At 39.4% G+C, this 15,642-nt stretch overlaps 1 long non-coding RNA gene across 3 annotated transcripts; it reads right to left on the bottom strand.

Annotated features, from left to right (window-relative positions):
- Nucleotides 1-4,926: 4,926 nt before the first annotated feature.
- Nucleotides 4,927-14,923, bottom strand: LOC140654347 (uncharacterized). 3 transcript variants are annotated; one of them, XR_012043397.1, is made up of 6 exons: nucleotides 12,995-13,329; nucleotides 11,231-11,310; nucleotides 10,048-10,174; nucleotides 6,491-6,604; nucleotides 5,954-6,137; nucleotides 4,927-5,553 (listed from the first exon to the last, which is right to left on the bottom strand). It is a non-coding gene; the product is annotated as an uncharacterized lncRNA (long non-coding RNA). The 3 variants fall into 3 exon arrangements; XR_012043398.1 differs by lacking the exons at nucleotides 11,231-11,310; nucleotides 12,995-13,329 and adding an exon at nucleotides 13,747-14,923; XR_012043396.1 differs by having other exon boundaries at nucleotides 11,231-13,329.
- Between the last annotated feature and the right edge of the window lie 719 nt (nucleotides 14,924-15,642).

The following is a 15,642-nucleotide window of genomic DNA, read 5'->3' as shown; positions in this document are numbered from 1 at the left end:
CTTTAAGATACTACCTGTTTTAGACAACAGGTAATTAGACAAACTATGAAGCTAGAAATTTATTCTGTTTTCTGTTCTATGCACTAAGAATAAAATCCACTCACAAGATGGAAAAGTTATGACAGAATAGTCAAATTATTATTCTCCTCACTTTTTGTGAAAAATAATACCGGAGCACTTAAAGAAAAGATGCTGCAAGTATACTGGAAAAAAAAAATCCCATATATTTATTCCCACTACATCACGTTTGGCCTCCTAGTCATAATTTCACTTTTGTTTAACAGTGAAAATAGGAAATAAAGCAGAGACTGGTAGACTTCATTGAGTTACAGTAGCATGACTGTAGGGAAAAAAAAATTATAAACTAATCGTCATTTACTTTGAGGGTAGAAAGTTTCAGAATTAGGACTGAGTAAATCTAAGTGTTGATCTGCTTGAGGGTAGGAAAGCTCTACGGAGGGACTTGGACAGGCTGGATCGATGGGCTGCGGCCAGTTGTATGGGGTTCAACAAGGCTCAGTGCAAGGTCCTGCACTTGGGCCACAGCAACCCCATGCAACACTACAGGCTTGGGGAAGAGTGGCTGGAAAGCTGCCCAGCAGAAAAGGACCTGGGGGTGCTGGTCCACAGCCACCTGAATATGAGCCAGCAGTGTGCCCAGGTGGCCAAGAAAGCCAATGGCATCCTGGCTTGTATCAAAAATAGTGTGGCCAGCAGGACTAGGGAAGTGATTGTGCCCCTGTACTCGGCACTGGTGAGGCCGCACCTCGAATACTGTGTTCAGTTCTGGGCCCCTCACTACAAGAGAGACATTGAGGTGCTGGAGCGTGTCCAGAGAAGGGCAACGAAGCTGGTGAAGGGTCTAGAGCACAAGTCTGATGAGGAGCGGCTGAGGGAACTGGGGTTGTTTATAGCCTGGAGAAAAGGAGGCTGAGGGGAGACCTTCTTGCTCTCTACAACTGCCTGAAAGGAGGTTGTAGAGAGGTGGGGGTCGGTCTCTTCTCTCATGTAACAAGTGATAGGACAAGAGGAAATGGCCTCAAGATGTGCCACAAGAGGTTTAGACTGGATATTAGGAAATTTTACTTCACTGAAAGGGTTATCAAGCATTGGAACAGGCTGCCCAGGGAAGTGGTTGAGTCACCATCCCTGGAGGTATTTAAAAGACGTTTGGATGAGGTGCTTAGGGCCATGGGATAGTGGTGGTCTTGGTAGTGTTAGGTTTACGGTTGGACTTGATGATCTTAAAGGTCTTTTCCAACCTATACAATTCTGTGATTCTGTGAAATCATAACCAAATAAAAGGTGATGAGTTGGTATTATCACAATACCCTGCCAGCGTATTCTAATCCTGATCTGATCACCTGTGAAGAAGGGAGCTCAGTCCAATCCTTGCAACCTTCTGTAAAAATAGCAATAAATGTTTTAGGTACAACTAATACTAGTGAAGATTATTGGCAGCTGAAAACCAGAGTACAATAATCAAATGGAGCCCATTATGTGGCACTCATATCCCAACTGTTGTTGGCATTACCATTATAAAATCAATTTAACTATTGCCAGGAGGGAAAAACTCCACAATGTCACAAATAACTGACCCAACTTTTTCCCAACCATTTCTTTTCTTTGATTCTCCTTACATAGTGATATCTCATCTACCAAGAACTAGAAAAAGTAATCTATGTACTATGTAAGTACATGTAGAGTGAGGTATGTGACATTTGGTGAGCTAGCCTTTCTTTCTCTTTTTTTTTTTTTTTTAAATAAAACTTTTCACAGGAGAGGGTAACAGAAAAAGTTGGAGAAAAATTATCAACTCAAGCTCTTAAGACAACCTTTTCTCTGTAATACATAGCTTGCAGTATAAAGCTTAAGTGGCAATTAGTTTGCAGGCAGTTTCAGAGGAGAAAAAGAAGTTGCAGTTTCCTCTCCCCATGCTTCCAGTATAATTGTTGCAGCACCACTTTGTAGCAAAAGTATGGGAATGGGAAGTTAGGTGGAAAGTAATGCCGTGTCAGGACCTCATATCTTACAGACTAAGAAGTATATACAAAGCTGGAGTTAATGTTGTGAAAACAATGCTTGCAAAAGGGTTTCAGCTCTGTACCCAGATTAGCAAACCCGTCAGCACAGCCAGTGCAGGGCGTCAGGACATAGTCCAGCACTGGGAGCAAATATTGGCCACTAGCAGTGCCTTCAAACATTTCAATATGATCATCAAATCAGCACCACAAAGACCCACTTGTTTAGAGAAATTTCATTTCTCTACAGTAGAAGATTCTCTTAGCTGACTAATTTCTTGTCCTGGTTTCAGCTGAGATAGAGTTGATTTTTTTTATAGTGGCTGGTGTGAGGCTATGTTTTGGATTTGTGCTGAAAACAGTGTTGATAATACAGAGATGTTTTAGTTGTTGCTGCACTAGTCAAGGACTTTTCAGCTTCCCATGCTCTGCCGGGTGCAGAAGAAGTTGGGAGGGGGCACAGCCAGGGATAGTTGATCCAAACTGACCAAAGGGCTATTCCATACCACATGACATCATGCTCAGTATATAAAGCTGGGGAAGAAGAAGGAAGGGGGGACATTTGCAGTGATGGCGTTTGTCTTCCCAAGTAACCACTACGCGTGATGGAGCCCTGCTTTCCTGGAGATGACTGAACACCTGCCTGCCCATGGGAAGGAGTGAATGAATTCCTTGCTTTGCTTTGCTTGCGTGCACGGCTTTTGCTTTACCTATTAAACTGTCTTTATCTCAATGCATGAGTTTTCTTACTTTTGCTCTTCCGATTCTCTCCCCCATCCCACTGGGAGGGAGTGAGCGAGCGGCTGCATGGTGCTTAGTCGCCGGCTGGGGCTAAACCACGACATTTCTCCTTTTTGTTTTTATGAAAGGTTTCCCAGAAAGCATGGCTACTGACTCACTGTTTTCCACAGAACTTATGCATCAGGTTTTGTTTTCTTTCAATTACATTCCAAGCCCTCCTTGCTGTTGAGAAAACCTGAATGTGATCTGACACTCTGGACTTGGACACGGACATAAGTGTGTCTGACGGGAGGTCTATATTATATCTTGCAGTGCTTCAAAAGTGTAATTCGGACTTTTAAATTTTTCAGTGTAGCCTTTTCAAAGATAGGCACCATCCAGTTATGACTTTTGACTATAATTCCTAAAAAATATACTAAAAAAAAAAAGTAAAATCTATAAAAATAATAATATTGATCATTTATTAAAAATGACCCCTGGACTGACCCTAATATATCTAGCCTACCCAAAGCATCACCTTCTAACTTTACTTCGTATTCTTTACCATGTTCTTCATATGAGCTAGTCTTGGCAGGTATGTTCCACTTAATCCAAGCTGAATTTACCAGGTAACTGCTTTAACATTGTTCCTGTGACTGCAGTGCAAAATAACAGTATTTGTATGCATTTAATTTGGTTGCCAACATATCAAGTGACATCTTGAGATAGTGGAGGGCTTGAAGAGGAGGAGAAAGAATGGAGGGTGAGTGTATCCATAACCAGCACCTAAGCAAGCTATTTCCATCTCTCCAATGCCACAGCAGATAAAGCAAATTGCAGTTATTTAATTTGTGCTTAGGCAAAGACGAATGGATTTTTTTAATTCCTATTTTCCATCTGAGAATCAACTACTTCAGAAGTAAATGCACCATAAGGGGCAGAAGAAACCACAGCCTCTGCTTGGCTCTATGGGGAGGCAACATGGGTTTTCCATCATGCATCTGACTCCTTTCTGCAGCAACATACAGCCAAAGCTCTCATTCATCTCCCTAAATCATATGTGTGATGGATAGTTTCTAACAGTGCTACTTCCATTCCTATTCTCTACTACATTATTGTAAGACAAGCATGAAAAATTACTTGCCTGTCTTTCATCCTGTCTCTATCTCCACATTATATTTTACCTTCACTAGAGATGTACCTGATCTGGAAATCCCAGTTGAAGACACTGAAGCTCACACTGGCTGGAAGTTGTGGCTTTAATGCTGACTTAAAATATGAAGCCCTGGTCCAAAAAACTGCTGACTTTTAACAAGTTTAAAACCTGTAATAATGTTCTGATCTAAACCTGCTGCTCACGTTATTTAATGACAAGTGAACACTATCCTGAACCAGAATACATGCATCACCTAAAAACAGACTAGGTTTGATATCCAGAACTGACCTTCTAGCTCTATTTCTATACACAATCAAAGGAAACCCTGAATCCCAAATAATATCAACTTTTAAGAGACTCCAGTATGAATTCAGATTGAATTCAAGTGTATCAGAAAGAAAGAAATACATCTAAAATAGCAAACTACCCTCTCTTCTCTATCCTGGTTGTTTCTCTGAGCTTGCTTTGATTTTGATCCATAGCTTTAGATTTCACATTGATTTTCATGTTCAAACACAGGCATAATCCTACCAAGTTCCTCTGCATCTGATGTTAAAACAGAAACCATGTAAATAATTGAATTTTTTGGTTCGGTAGCCAACAGGAAAAAAAATATTAGTGTTTTTGTTTTGGATTCATCCCAAACTGAAATGTTTCCATATACTCAGCCAATTAAGACAGATCATTTGAGATTAAACAAAACCTTTCATTCAAGCAGAAACAAATCAGACATACTTAATAATGCCAGCAAGCCAGAGTCAGAAAGCAATCAAGAAAAAAAAAAACCACTTTGTGTCCCCGACACCGTGTACCAAAGGTGGTGATCCTGTTGCTCTTGGATCGCAGATGACTTGCAGGCAGTCCAAGGACTGCTCCCATGCCAGCCCTGGGTACGTGAGGGAGCAGGGCTGGCTTTTGCGGGAACGTGTTGGCTGCATCCTCTGAACCCTTCTCTAGGGGAAGAAAGGAGCCAGCTGTGGCCAGCACTGCTTGCCTGGATCAGTGACAAGTGACATGTTCAGCCTCAGGGAACCACTGTCAGCTCCTGCCTATGAGCTTCTTTCAGAGTTTTGTCTCCTCAGCTTTTGAGTTACAGCGTTTTTCTCCTTGATTACATGAAATAAGGAACATAGCTCACAATGACAAGTTTCACCTTTTTCTGTTGGAAAATAATCCAAAATATGGGTTACTTGAGCATTAATACTGCCCTGTTCACTCCAAGAAGAAATTTTACTCTAGGTCTTCATCCCACAAGTAGACCAAAGCAGTAGACCAGGACATCGTGAGACCAAACCCTGTTCAGCAGCTTTCAGTTTTATGAATGGCATCCAGATCTCTTCATTAATCAAATTCAGATTTCAAATGGTTTTTGGAAATATTACAATAGTTTCCTGCGACATATTTTTCTTCACCTTGTATTGTCCGAAATAGTACATTTTGGGAAGTAAATTGTTCACCAAAAAACCAAAGTTAGCCATAGTTTATTTAAAAAAAAAAAAAAATCACACACATCTTTAATTCTGCTGGGGTTTAATGTAAACTAATTGATAGTCCAGGTTTTCTCAAATGTTTTTCAGAAGAAATTTAAATTCCTAAATAATTCCATGCTTTTCCTTTTTTTCGAAAAAAAATTGGATGATCATGTTGAAACTCCTCCTGAAAAAATAAAGTAAAACAATCTTTAAGCTTAAGTATAACTATGAGACTCACCCTCTTTTTTCCTCTTCCTATACAACTTTTTCTTAAGAAGAAAAGCCTTGAATTTTAACATATAAATTAATGACCACATGGACAAAAAGGAAATGCAGTTAGTAAGACTGGTAATGGAACCACCATCCACACGAAGTGTACATGTGTGAACCACTAAAAAAAGAAAAAGGTAAGTACATCTGTTTTTTTCAGTACAATAAAAGACACCATTCTTTATTGGTCACTCCTTTTAGAAGTACTTCTGACAGCCAAGTTTTGTCAAACTGTTGAATTTAATAAAAACAGGGGAAATTGCATTTTCAAAGTTCACTTGATGCTCGAAGTGAAATGCAGATGTTTAACTCACCACAAACATCAACATTTTGTTTATTTAACAAAGAGCTTGAGGAGTTCATGTGCCTCTTCTGGAGTCACGTTGTACACTCCTTTCTGAGACTACTCCCGCTGATGTCAAACTGTTCTGGCTTGTAAATTTGGCTTGACGCTGACTGCACTGCACTAATTCAGAGGAGGACTCTGAGGCTGCAGGCCTGTGAATAAAACAAGGTATGCTTTCACATCCACAGACAGCAGTTGCCTAAACAATAACAGCAGGGAGATGAAGGAAAGAAGTAGAATTTCTGCAGGAGGTGAAACCTTCTTTTGCTGGTACAAAGAATAAATTCATTTCTCACCTTCTGAAATAAAATTCCGTAGCAATTCAGAGTTGTATAATTAGAATTATCCAATATCAGGGTAAGTCAAAAAGCACAAAAAAGGGTGACAGGAGTAAAAAAGGCAGGCAAATTTCCCATCACGTTTCACTTATCGGAGCCTTTGTGACCCTTATCTCCTGTAGCTTTTCTCTTAAAACCTTATGTAGGAAAAAGCAAGTCCTACTCACCTTGCTTCCTTTGGGCAAACTGCTTCTGTTCTGAAGCCAGAAGTATATGAATCGCGCGTTGTACTTGTTTCTTTTATTTATTCCCCAGGTTTATCTTCAGCCTGGAACCTTGAGCTATCAAAGATAAATACTAAATCAGAGGAAAATGCTAGTGGGATTTTCATCATTTAAAATAAATTAATAAATGGTCCCTGATCAGGACAGCCTTCAACCACCCAAAGTGTTTCTGCAGTGGTATACCACACTAGTTGAATATCAGGCATTAGTCCTGCTGAAATATATGAAAAACATTAACAAGGTGATAACACCACTTCGCAACTGTGAAGATCAGTTCCCAGGATTATGTTCCTAATTTATATTCACCTTACAAAGGAGCTGAGAGTAAAGCAGACTAAGAACAGACTCTCAGTTACAGCAGCAAGTGAATGCATGCTGGAACACTGCAAGCTTTTGGTTTTGCTTTGCACATAATGGAAATGTTGCTTAAGAGTTGTTGAGCAATCTCCTGTAAGAAAATTTGTGATTATGAGAAACCTTTTCCTAAGGGATTTTCTATGTTTTGGAAGATGTTATGTGCTTTGATTTGTGAGGTGTTTGAACTTGAAAATGCTTGGGGGTGGGAGTAAAGGCTTGTTTGAGTGCTTGGTTGTTTTGGTTTTGGTGTTTGGGAGTTTTTCTGCACTGTAAGCCCAATAAATAGTTATTTCCCTATTTTTTTTTTCCTCAAAGAGAGGTAGCTTCTGTTTTGTTATGGCCTCCCTGACTGCACTGATAATCGAAAATCCAGCATAAGGTGCATATTGGTACATTGCACAACTTCAGGCACTTTTGGGATGCCACCAGACTGCAGCTGATTCGGAAACAAATGAAGTCACTGGGAACCTTTTCCCTGACCTCACAGAGCTTTGGGAAGGCCTGTGAAGATCATTTTGTTAATCTAGTGATTTCCCTTGTGAATGTCACCAGGAAAGTTGAAGCACACAGGTGTTAAGATCACACACTAGAAATAATTACAGGTTCGCTGTCAAAGGGTAAGGAAACATGGCTCAGTCAGTCATTCTGGTCCCCTCTCCAGTTCCTCCTGTTTTGGGAAGCTAACTCTCTTCTGGGGGTCTGGTTGGGTCTTTTTGTCACTATAGGTGAAGTCCCATCTGGAAATTATCCAGCATGAAAGTGTTTAAATGAACACACTTCTACTTGGTCTGACAAGTGCCTCCTCTCAATGTGCTTCATTCTCTGCTTGCCGCATCCTAGAGGCAGTGTCCAATTAATAGCCATTTAATAAAAGTAAGTTTGCAGTTATGTTTACACAAAAACTGCAAAGCATTTTTTATCTCTCAAATCGTTTTAATCGCTTCCTTTCCAATAGGAAATAGCATCCATAGCATTCTTCCTTTCCAATAACACAGCAGAGCTCATAAAACAGTAAAGTCAGTCTCTTGTTTACTTGATAGAAAAAAAATATTGGACTGCTGCCATCTTTTGGTTACACTCTATGATAATTGCCATCAATGAGAGGTTGTTTTCTAAACCAAACACAGGAGTAAAGTATTCTCAAGACATTTATGACTTTATTGTAATAAAGGGAATTCTCTAAATAAATACAAGTCCAGGAACATTTTCTGTGCAGTCACTACAGTTTCAGAAGCAAGTTTAGTGTATTTGTACAAAGATCTATAGGAAGGCCTGCTTGAGGCAACAGAATTTCAGGACACTTGAAAACAAACAGTAGATTTTAGATTTTTTTTGATTACAGACTCATCACTAGATAACTTGTGATCCTTGTTTTTGCATTTCATTCTTCACTTTGTAAAACTATTTTATATTTCACCACTTCCATTAATATATAGCTGTATTTTCTGAAGTCCTTACCAATCTCTCTTTATGATGTTTGGGACTTAATATGCTCTCACAGACCTGAATTAGCAGAAGCTTTGAATGCTGACTTCTCTGATCCATCCAAGTTAAATGGCAACACATGGGCAGAGTTAGAGACAACAGAAAGAGTAACCACGTGCTCCCCATTGGTTTTGTCTTTATGTCAGTCAATGAGCAATGACTACAACTGCAAGCTTCTATCACTGGTCCAGCTTTCTCAGACTGTAAATACATCCACAGCTGTTTCATTTAGGAGACCAGAACACAATCGATGCAAGGAATACAGTTAGCAGCTGAATGAGTATAGCTCGTTAATGATCATGCCAACTGGAGTGTTTCAGAAAGTGTTCAGGAAGACGTACACAAAACTACTTCTCTTAATTTCAGTGAGAAATCAAGATGAGAGCCCCCTACCTCTTGGCAGTCCTTTGATAAACAGTAGAAGAGATTAAAAAAGCAATTATTGCAACAAAGCTGTGTTTTCTTGAGATTATGTGATAATTCCTCTAGTCCACACTATGTGCAGCTGGAATTTCACAATATAGAGATAGAACATGTCTTTTCATGCTCAAGGTGCAGAATATTTTCCACTTAGCCATTAGCAATATATAGTCCACCATGCACCCAGCAGGTAGCTCTGATTCACCTAGAGAGATATGTCTATGTGGTACATACATTCTAGTTAGCTAGCTAAGATAGTATTGACTCCAGTTAAATGTAGGCACATGTGGCCACCTGATACATCTTTTGCATCCAAAATCAGCAGGAGGACAAGTACGTTAACATCATTCAGTGCATAAATCTATTTATATCATTATGGGGCAGTTCATAAGAACTGATCAATGCCAAAAGCATTTCAAAGCTACCTTTTTAGTGCGCCTGGAATATGATGGAATTAGTTTTATTACTGTTATTAAATATATATGTTAAATTGGTGCTCAAAGGTACTAATCTAATCAGTAGAGATTCTTGTGTTTGGTAATGCATAAACACAGGTTACCTATATCCTGCCAGGCTTACAGTCCATTTGATCAGGACATTTTTATTTCACTCGTGAAGCTATAAAATGCAGTATATTAACTAAATCCTTATGTCAGTGATGGGGAACCTGTGGCACACAGGTCAGAAATGACAAACAGTGCTATAGTCAATGGTACGCAAGCACAAATAAAATGGCCATAGCTGTGGAACAGCCTCTGGATGCCAAAAGGAGCAAGGGTACAGAGAGCGACCTGGGGAAATTAGGGTAAGAGGCAGGGGAATATTTTGCATGGACATAAAAAGTCTTCTCCATCACTGATTAATTCTCTTCCATCTTGGAAGCTTTCCCAAAACTGACATTTAATTTCAAGGCTCAGAAAATATGTTTCTTTCTAGGTAATTACTTTCTCTAGTAATAAATTTAATAAAGTTAAACACAGCAAAAGATCTTTAAATATCCCAGAAAGTTAGTAGGGAGCAGGCTTTCATATATGGCTCTAGATACAAAGCACTGCCCTATCCCAACTTGTGTGGAGATACAGAACTCACTCAAAAATAGGTGTTGCACAGAAAATGCCAACATGTCTTTAGGAAAACACAGATTGAAAATATTTGCAATATATATTACAGTCCTATAATATGTTAGTTGTACTTATTTCAGTGTATATAAACTCATGGATTTAAAATATATAATCTACCTGACCCATTTGATGGCTGCACCAAGTATACGTGCAGCATGCCTCAGCCAGACCAAGGTGGTTGTTGATGACACGCAAACAGGAGGGAACTCCAGATCCAGATGTCCATGCCCAGTAACGACACCAGCTGTTAGAAAATAGCATCTTTATCCTTTTGAACTGGGCAAAATATGTTGTATAACGATCAAGGACATGAAATAAAGCTATTTGCAGTGGAGTTTTCAGTGCCACTTCTCAGAGTATAACTGTGCTTTATATAGTTGAAAAGAGTTCTACCAGTGAAAGAACAGAAGTCTGATATAGCAGCTTGTGACTCTACAAAGGAATAAACAGTCCACACTCGCTGTCAAGGTGCGATATTACAGCGCATCACATTCAAAGAGCAGAAAGCAGACTTGCTATTAATTTCAAACTTGAAGGACAAGTTGAATTTCTCTCAATAAGGAATGAATGCTTTAATGATGATTTTCCTCTTTAATTTCAAGATTCTAGGAAAGACTTCTATGAATTTTCATAGAAAACAGAAGAGGACTTTTGATATCAAAGTGGCCCTTTATTTAAAGTATTATTTAACTTAAGGTATTACTCAGCTAGCACTGCAGAGATTACATTTGCTTTAATATAAGAGTGTGTGTGAATTTAACAGATTGTGTTGTGGATTTCCTCGTAGTGCACACCCGCAAGGCTTACGCTGGCCACAACTGATGCAATGGACTATGCCTTCAGCATGGAAATGAACTTGATGTATGCTGAATATTAGAAATTAGACAGTTCATAATACAATTTACACTACTTCAGACTGTTCAAGTGTTGCCTGCAACATCTTTTCTCCATAGGTCTATAATCAGTCACTGAGCCGACAAAACAAAATGGCTTTGTGGCACATCTCCAAACATGGCAGGCTTAACCACTTTGTTTCAAGTAACCACAGCTGACGTTGATGAACTGGCATTACTGCTGAGGAAAAACCACCCAGATGCACAGCTGTAGCAAACACTGAACACAGCTTAGGATAAAATGGGGAAAACAAAAGAGCCATTTGCAGCTCTCAAATCTTTAATGTGGTCTACAGCCTGGTTTGAACTAGTGGCCTCGTTCCTTTTCCTTACCCACAGACCCCAGACTGAGGTGAGGAAAAACATGGTTTAGAGCAAATTATTTTTGTTATTATTGTGTTAACTACCTGTTACCCCAGCTGAGAGGACCTGTCAACTTTCCAGACATCAGTGGTACAAAAGGACTGACTGTGGCTCCCAAGCACATCTCAGGAATTTATAAAACAAACAAAAGCAAAGGAAAACATACAAATACACAACATTATCTTTCTCAATATCTCCCATATTCATATCAGCTTGACCAAAAATAAAGATCTAGACACACATGCACGGCTGCAAGTAGGCAGTGCTTTTTAGTCTACTACTCATGGTTTTCCTGCCCGTGACTGATCTAATATAATCTGCTCAGCTGGCACATAAGCACTAGTCCGGCTCCTTTCCTCACCTACTTCCCTCCCTCTACATCTAGAATTCACAGATGCCGTCAAAGATTTTGGTTCATTTGCCTGCATTTATAACAAAGCAAATACAAGTGTACATCAGTTATATGTATTTCATATGAGAAGTTCTCTTGCAAAGGGCATTTGAACCTGTAAAGTTTGAGTTCCTGGTAGAAACTCTCTTCTTAGATAAAGGAAGTTCAAAGTAAGAGCAAGGTTTGACTCTTTGTATATTGGGATACTGGAGATGGTTTCTTTCAGTTTTACTCTTTACCACTGACCTGAGACAAATAAGAAGCAGCTTCAGAATCTAACCCAACCTGCAGCAGTGTACAGCTGCAGAGCAAAACTGCTCATGTTGGTTGGTAGCCAAGAATAAAAAGGAAAATGGAAATTACTCCACCTATGTCCCTCAGAGTACTTAGTTTTTGTGGAAACCTTTTCCTATATGAGACGCTTTCTTCTGCTGACTTACTGAGAGTAAACCACAAGCATCAGCAAAGTGATTTGTGCCATACTATGAAATCACAGTGATACACAATGGTCTAGGAACAAAAAATGGTCTAGGAACAAGAAGCATTATACAAACTTCAGAGCTCTTTCTGACCACAACTGAAAACCCACATTTCTTCCTGGTGACAGCAGTGTTATGCATCTGTACTTACAGAAATGTGTAAGAAACAACTGTCAAATTTGGCTGACATTGAAGCAAACACCTCCAAATATGGGGGGTGGGAGGGAAGAGAGGGGAGGACATCAAAACATCTTTAACTGTTGAAAGTACAAAAAAACCTCAGTTCTACCTCCTCCTGAAATATGTGCCTGGTCTCAGTTAATAGAAAAATGACAGGAAATGGAGCTTGAGAGGACCACAAGCAGTTGTCTAGACCTTCACCCTGTGCACCAGTTCCATGGTGACTTGGAGTGGTGTATCTCATCTAGCAACGCTTTCCTAGCACATCCTGGAACAGATAGTTGCTTCCTAAAGATATCCCAGACATGACCTAATTAATTTTGAGCTTGCTAATTCTAAGATATTTTTGACTGAATTTTTGAGCTATAAAGAGCAGAATTGCAGCCATGAGCTGAATTAAACCAACCTCCACCAAGCAATTCTCTTTTTTTCAATCCTCCATCTTTTAAAGGATGAGAGCCTGCCAACCTCTGGAAACCAGGTATGTCAGAAAAAATGAGAATGAAGTCCCAAGAGTGCTAGTGAGCACAGCATGCAGCCCTTTCACAGAGTCAGTTCTTGCACCAACTCGAGTGAACGAGAAGGTTTTTTAACATAATCCTGTAAGCAAACTATACTGACAAATTCAAAATATCATAGAGAATGCCACTGTATCTAAAGGATGCCATTAATATGGCACTACTAGAGTAAAGGAAGAGAAAGAAAATGAAGAAATAAAATTGCAAAACAAATAACAAAGGAATATGGAAGAAAATTACTGTCAGCAGGTGAAGCATTTTGTATTAGTTGATCATGTTCGTTCCCACTTGCTTCTGAGCAAAGCAAGGTCTTCTGTACTCTTTCCCAGCAGTGCCTGCAGAACTGCAATGCATGTGCCAGAGCCGGGCTCCTTGGAGCTGTTCAGTATTTTGGGTGGGAACACAACGCAGCAGAAGGCAAAGGGGGGATCACGGGAGCTGACCAAGCATCCTGCACTACAGCAGTTCAAGGCCTCTGAGCAAGCCCAGGCTGAGCCTTCATCTAACTCAGACCAAAGGCTGCAGCAGCCTCTGGAGCAGAATACAGACAGTCAGACCATTATTTTATCATTATAGCAAAGGATTATCCCACGTCTTCCAGAAGCACATTCGGGGCTAGTGCTCCCTCGTGCACGCTCTCTCTCAGCACTGTGTAGCAGACCTTACTGGTAATGCACCGAGAAAGGAAGCTGCTCCAAAGACAGAACATTGCACAACAACATTCCACTTATGTGGTACTGATCAGATGCCAATTATGTATCATTAAGTATTGTGTTTGGACAGTAAATCGGGCAGACTCAGCTAAAATAACACAGCTTGTTTTACTAAGTCTTTATGTAAATAAAACTATTGTATTGTTCCTATTGCATACTTATTGCTTCTCCCTATGGGCCAGATTCTGCCTGTCCTCTACTCAGTAGAAACCAATTTCATAAGTTTTTCATTAGTTTCACAATGTACATTTCACAACATACAATAGTCACAAATTTGACCTTTCTCCAGCCATTTTCTGCAAAACTTCTCTCATTCTCTGTGAGATACAACCATTTCTTCATCACTTTCCCTGAAGGCAGAATAAAAAAGACACAGATCATATGTCATTTACTTCCGGATATATGAAAGGTTTCCCCTACTCCTAAATGCAATGCCATGACACATCAAGGATCCAGAAGGACTAGTGGTGCCGTTGTGGTCTATCAAAGTGCAAATCGAGTCCAAAGTCAGTGCAAGCTGTAGATGCATGATATACCAACCAACACTGTAACTGAACAATTAGACATCAATGGAAAACGAAATCCAAATAAATTTAAATTAGGAAGTCACTCACTAGTAACTAGTACCAAACCAAGAAGCTTCTCATACATTCCCAAAAAATGAACAGGCATGGATATCTAATGTCTGTACTAACTACTTTCTCCAGATCTTGACTGAAAAATGAGCATTGCTGGCTTTCTGGAGGGGCTGCCTTTATTTACACAGGTCAGTAGGTTGGATCAGCCAGCCAACACAGAATATATCTTTTGACCAGGAGACTTGCCTATGCAAATTTCAGTAAGTACTGTCAACAGCCAGTTAAGAAAGTGTGCATTATCTTGCAGAATTACAAAAGTCTTCAAGGAACACTGTAAACAAATCTAATACCAACTGACTGCAAACACCGTAACTCAAATCACATAGTTTGCACACCCAATAACCGTGAAGAACTTGTAAGCACAAATATTTCAAAAATATGTGTTGAAGGGACATAGGAGAAATAAATAAACATTGGAGAAACCGTTTGCATTTGTCTTATAGCATACAGAGCGTTACTGAACATGTACCTACCTAGTGACTTTGGTAACTGTTCATTTGTGTACACTGTTGTGGCAATAGGCAATTAGCTTCTCGCTGTATGGGCACTGCTTTCCAAAGTGAAAGTTTGCTTTAAGGAGTTTGATGATGGAAATGGAGGAAACTGATCACAGAACATACAAGAAAATCCTTCAGCACAAGCATAAACTCAAAATTGCAAACCAAGTGACCACTCTAGGAAATGAATGGGACTTGGCAAGAGTGATATTTATAGCTGTGATGTAAAATTAGACCTCAGGCAGACTCTGCTTTATATCAAGAATCATTTGTCCCATTTGTCTACTGTCATAATTGGAACATAAGTATTGCATTAGGCTCGCTCAATCTACTTGTAAATCTCATTATATAAGAAAAACTGAAACAATCACATTTAGTCAAAATACTTGCCATTTGAGAGGTATATTGGAGTGTTTCCATACACCCTTGGATGTACTCTTCAAGCAGAAATGTGGGTATACATCCTGCATAAATATCATTAGTGAACAGCAGCGGAATCGCCCCAAAAACAGCCAATACACAAAGTTGGTCAGACTTGTTGGAGATGCGTGCAGAAGAGATAAAGAAAATAAATGTCCATATGCTTTCAAATACCCAGATCATCGTGCATCAGTTCAGATTGACCATTACCCAGATGAAACGTAAAGTTACTTTAACACCTATTCCCTTCTGCATGTCTGTTTCCCCTTTCCTGACCACCAAATCTCCAGTTATTTCACTTTCAAGCTCCTCCATATAATTAATTTTCAAATCATTTTCCATATAATTATTTTTTTACTTCTATTCACCACTAACGAGCCTTCAATTTCTTTTTTCCATGCTCCTCCTGTGTTTTGTCTTGCATTACAAAAAAAAGTTACACTATGCCACTTGTAAGACAGTAAACACCTCAGCCAAATGCAACTTGAAAAGGAATAAAGAATTTTTAGCACATTTTAGAATTAACCTTTTAGACAAAACAATCTTTCCTGAGAATGCTTTGCATTACGAGTCAGGTCTTTAGGTCTCAGTCAAAGACTTTAAATGTGTGACTCTCTTCA

Source organism: Ciconia boyciana, chromosome 7, assembly GCF_034638445.1.
Source record: "Ciconia boyciana chromosome 7, ASM3463844v1, whole genome shotgun sequence".
Lineage (NCBI taxonomy): Eukaryota > Metazoa > Chordata > Aves > Ciconiiformes > Ciconiidae > Ciconia > Ciconia boyciana.
This window is presented reverse-complemented; position numbering and strand designations above follow the sequence as displayed.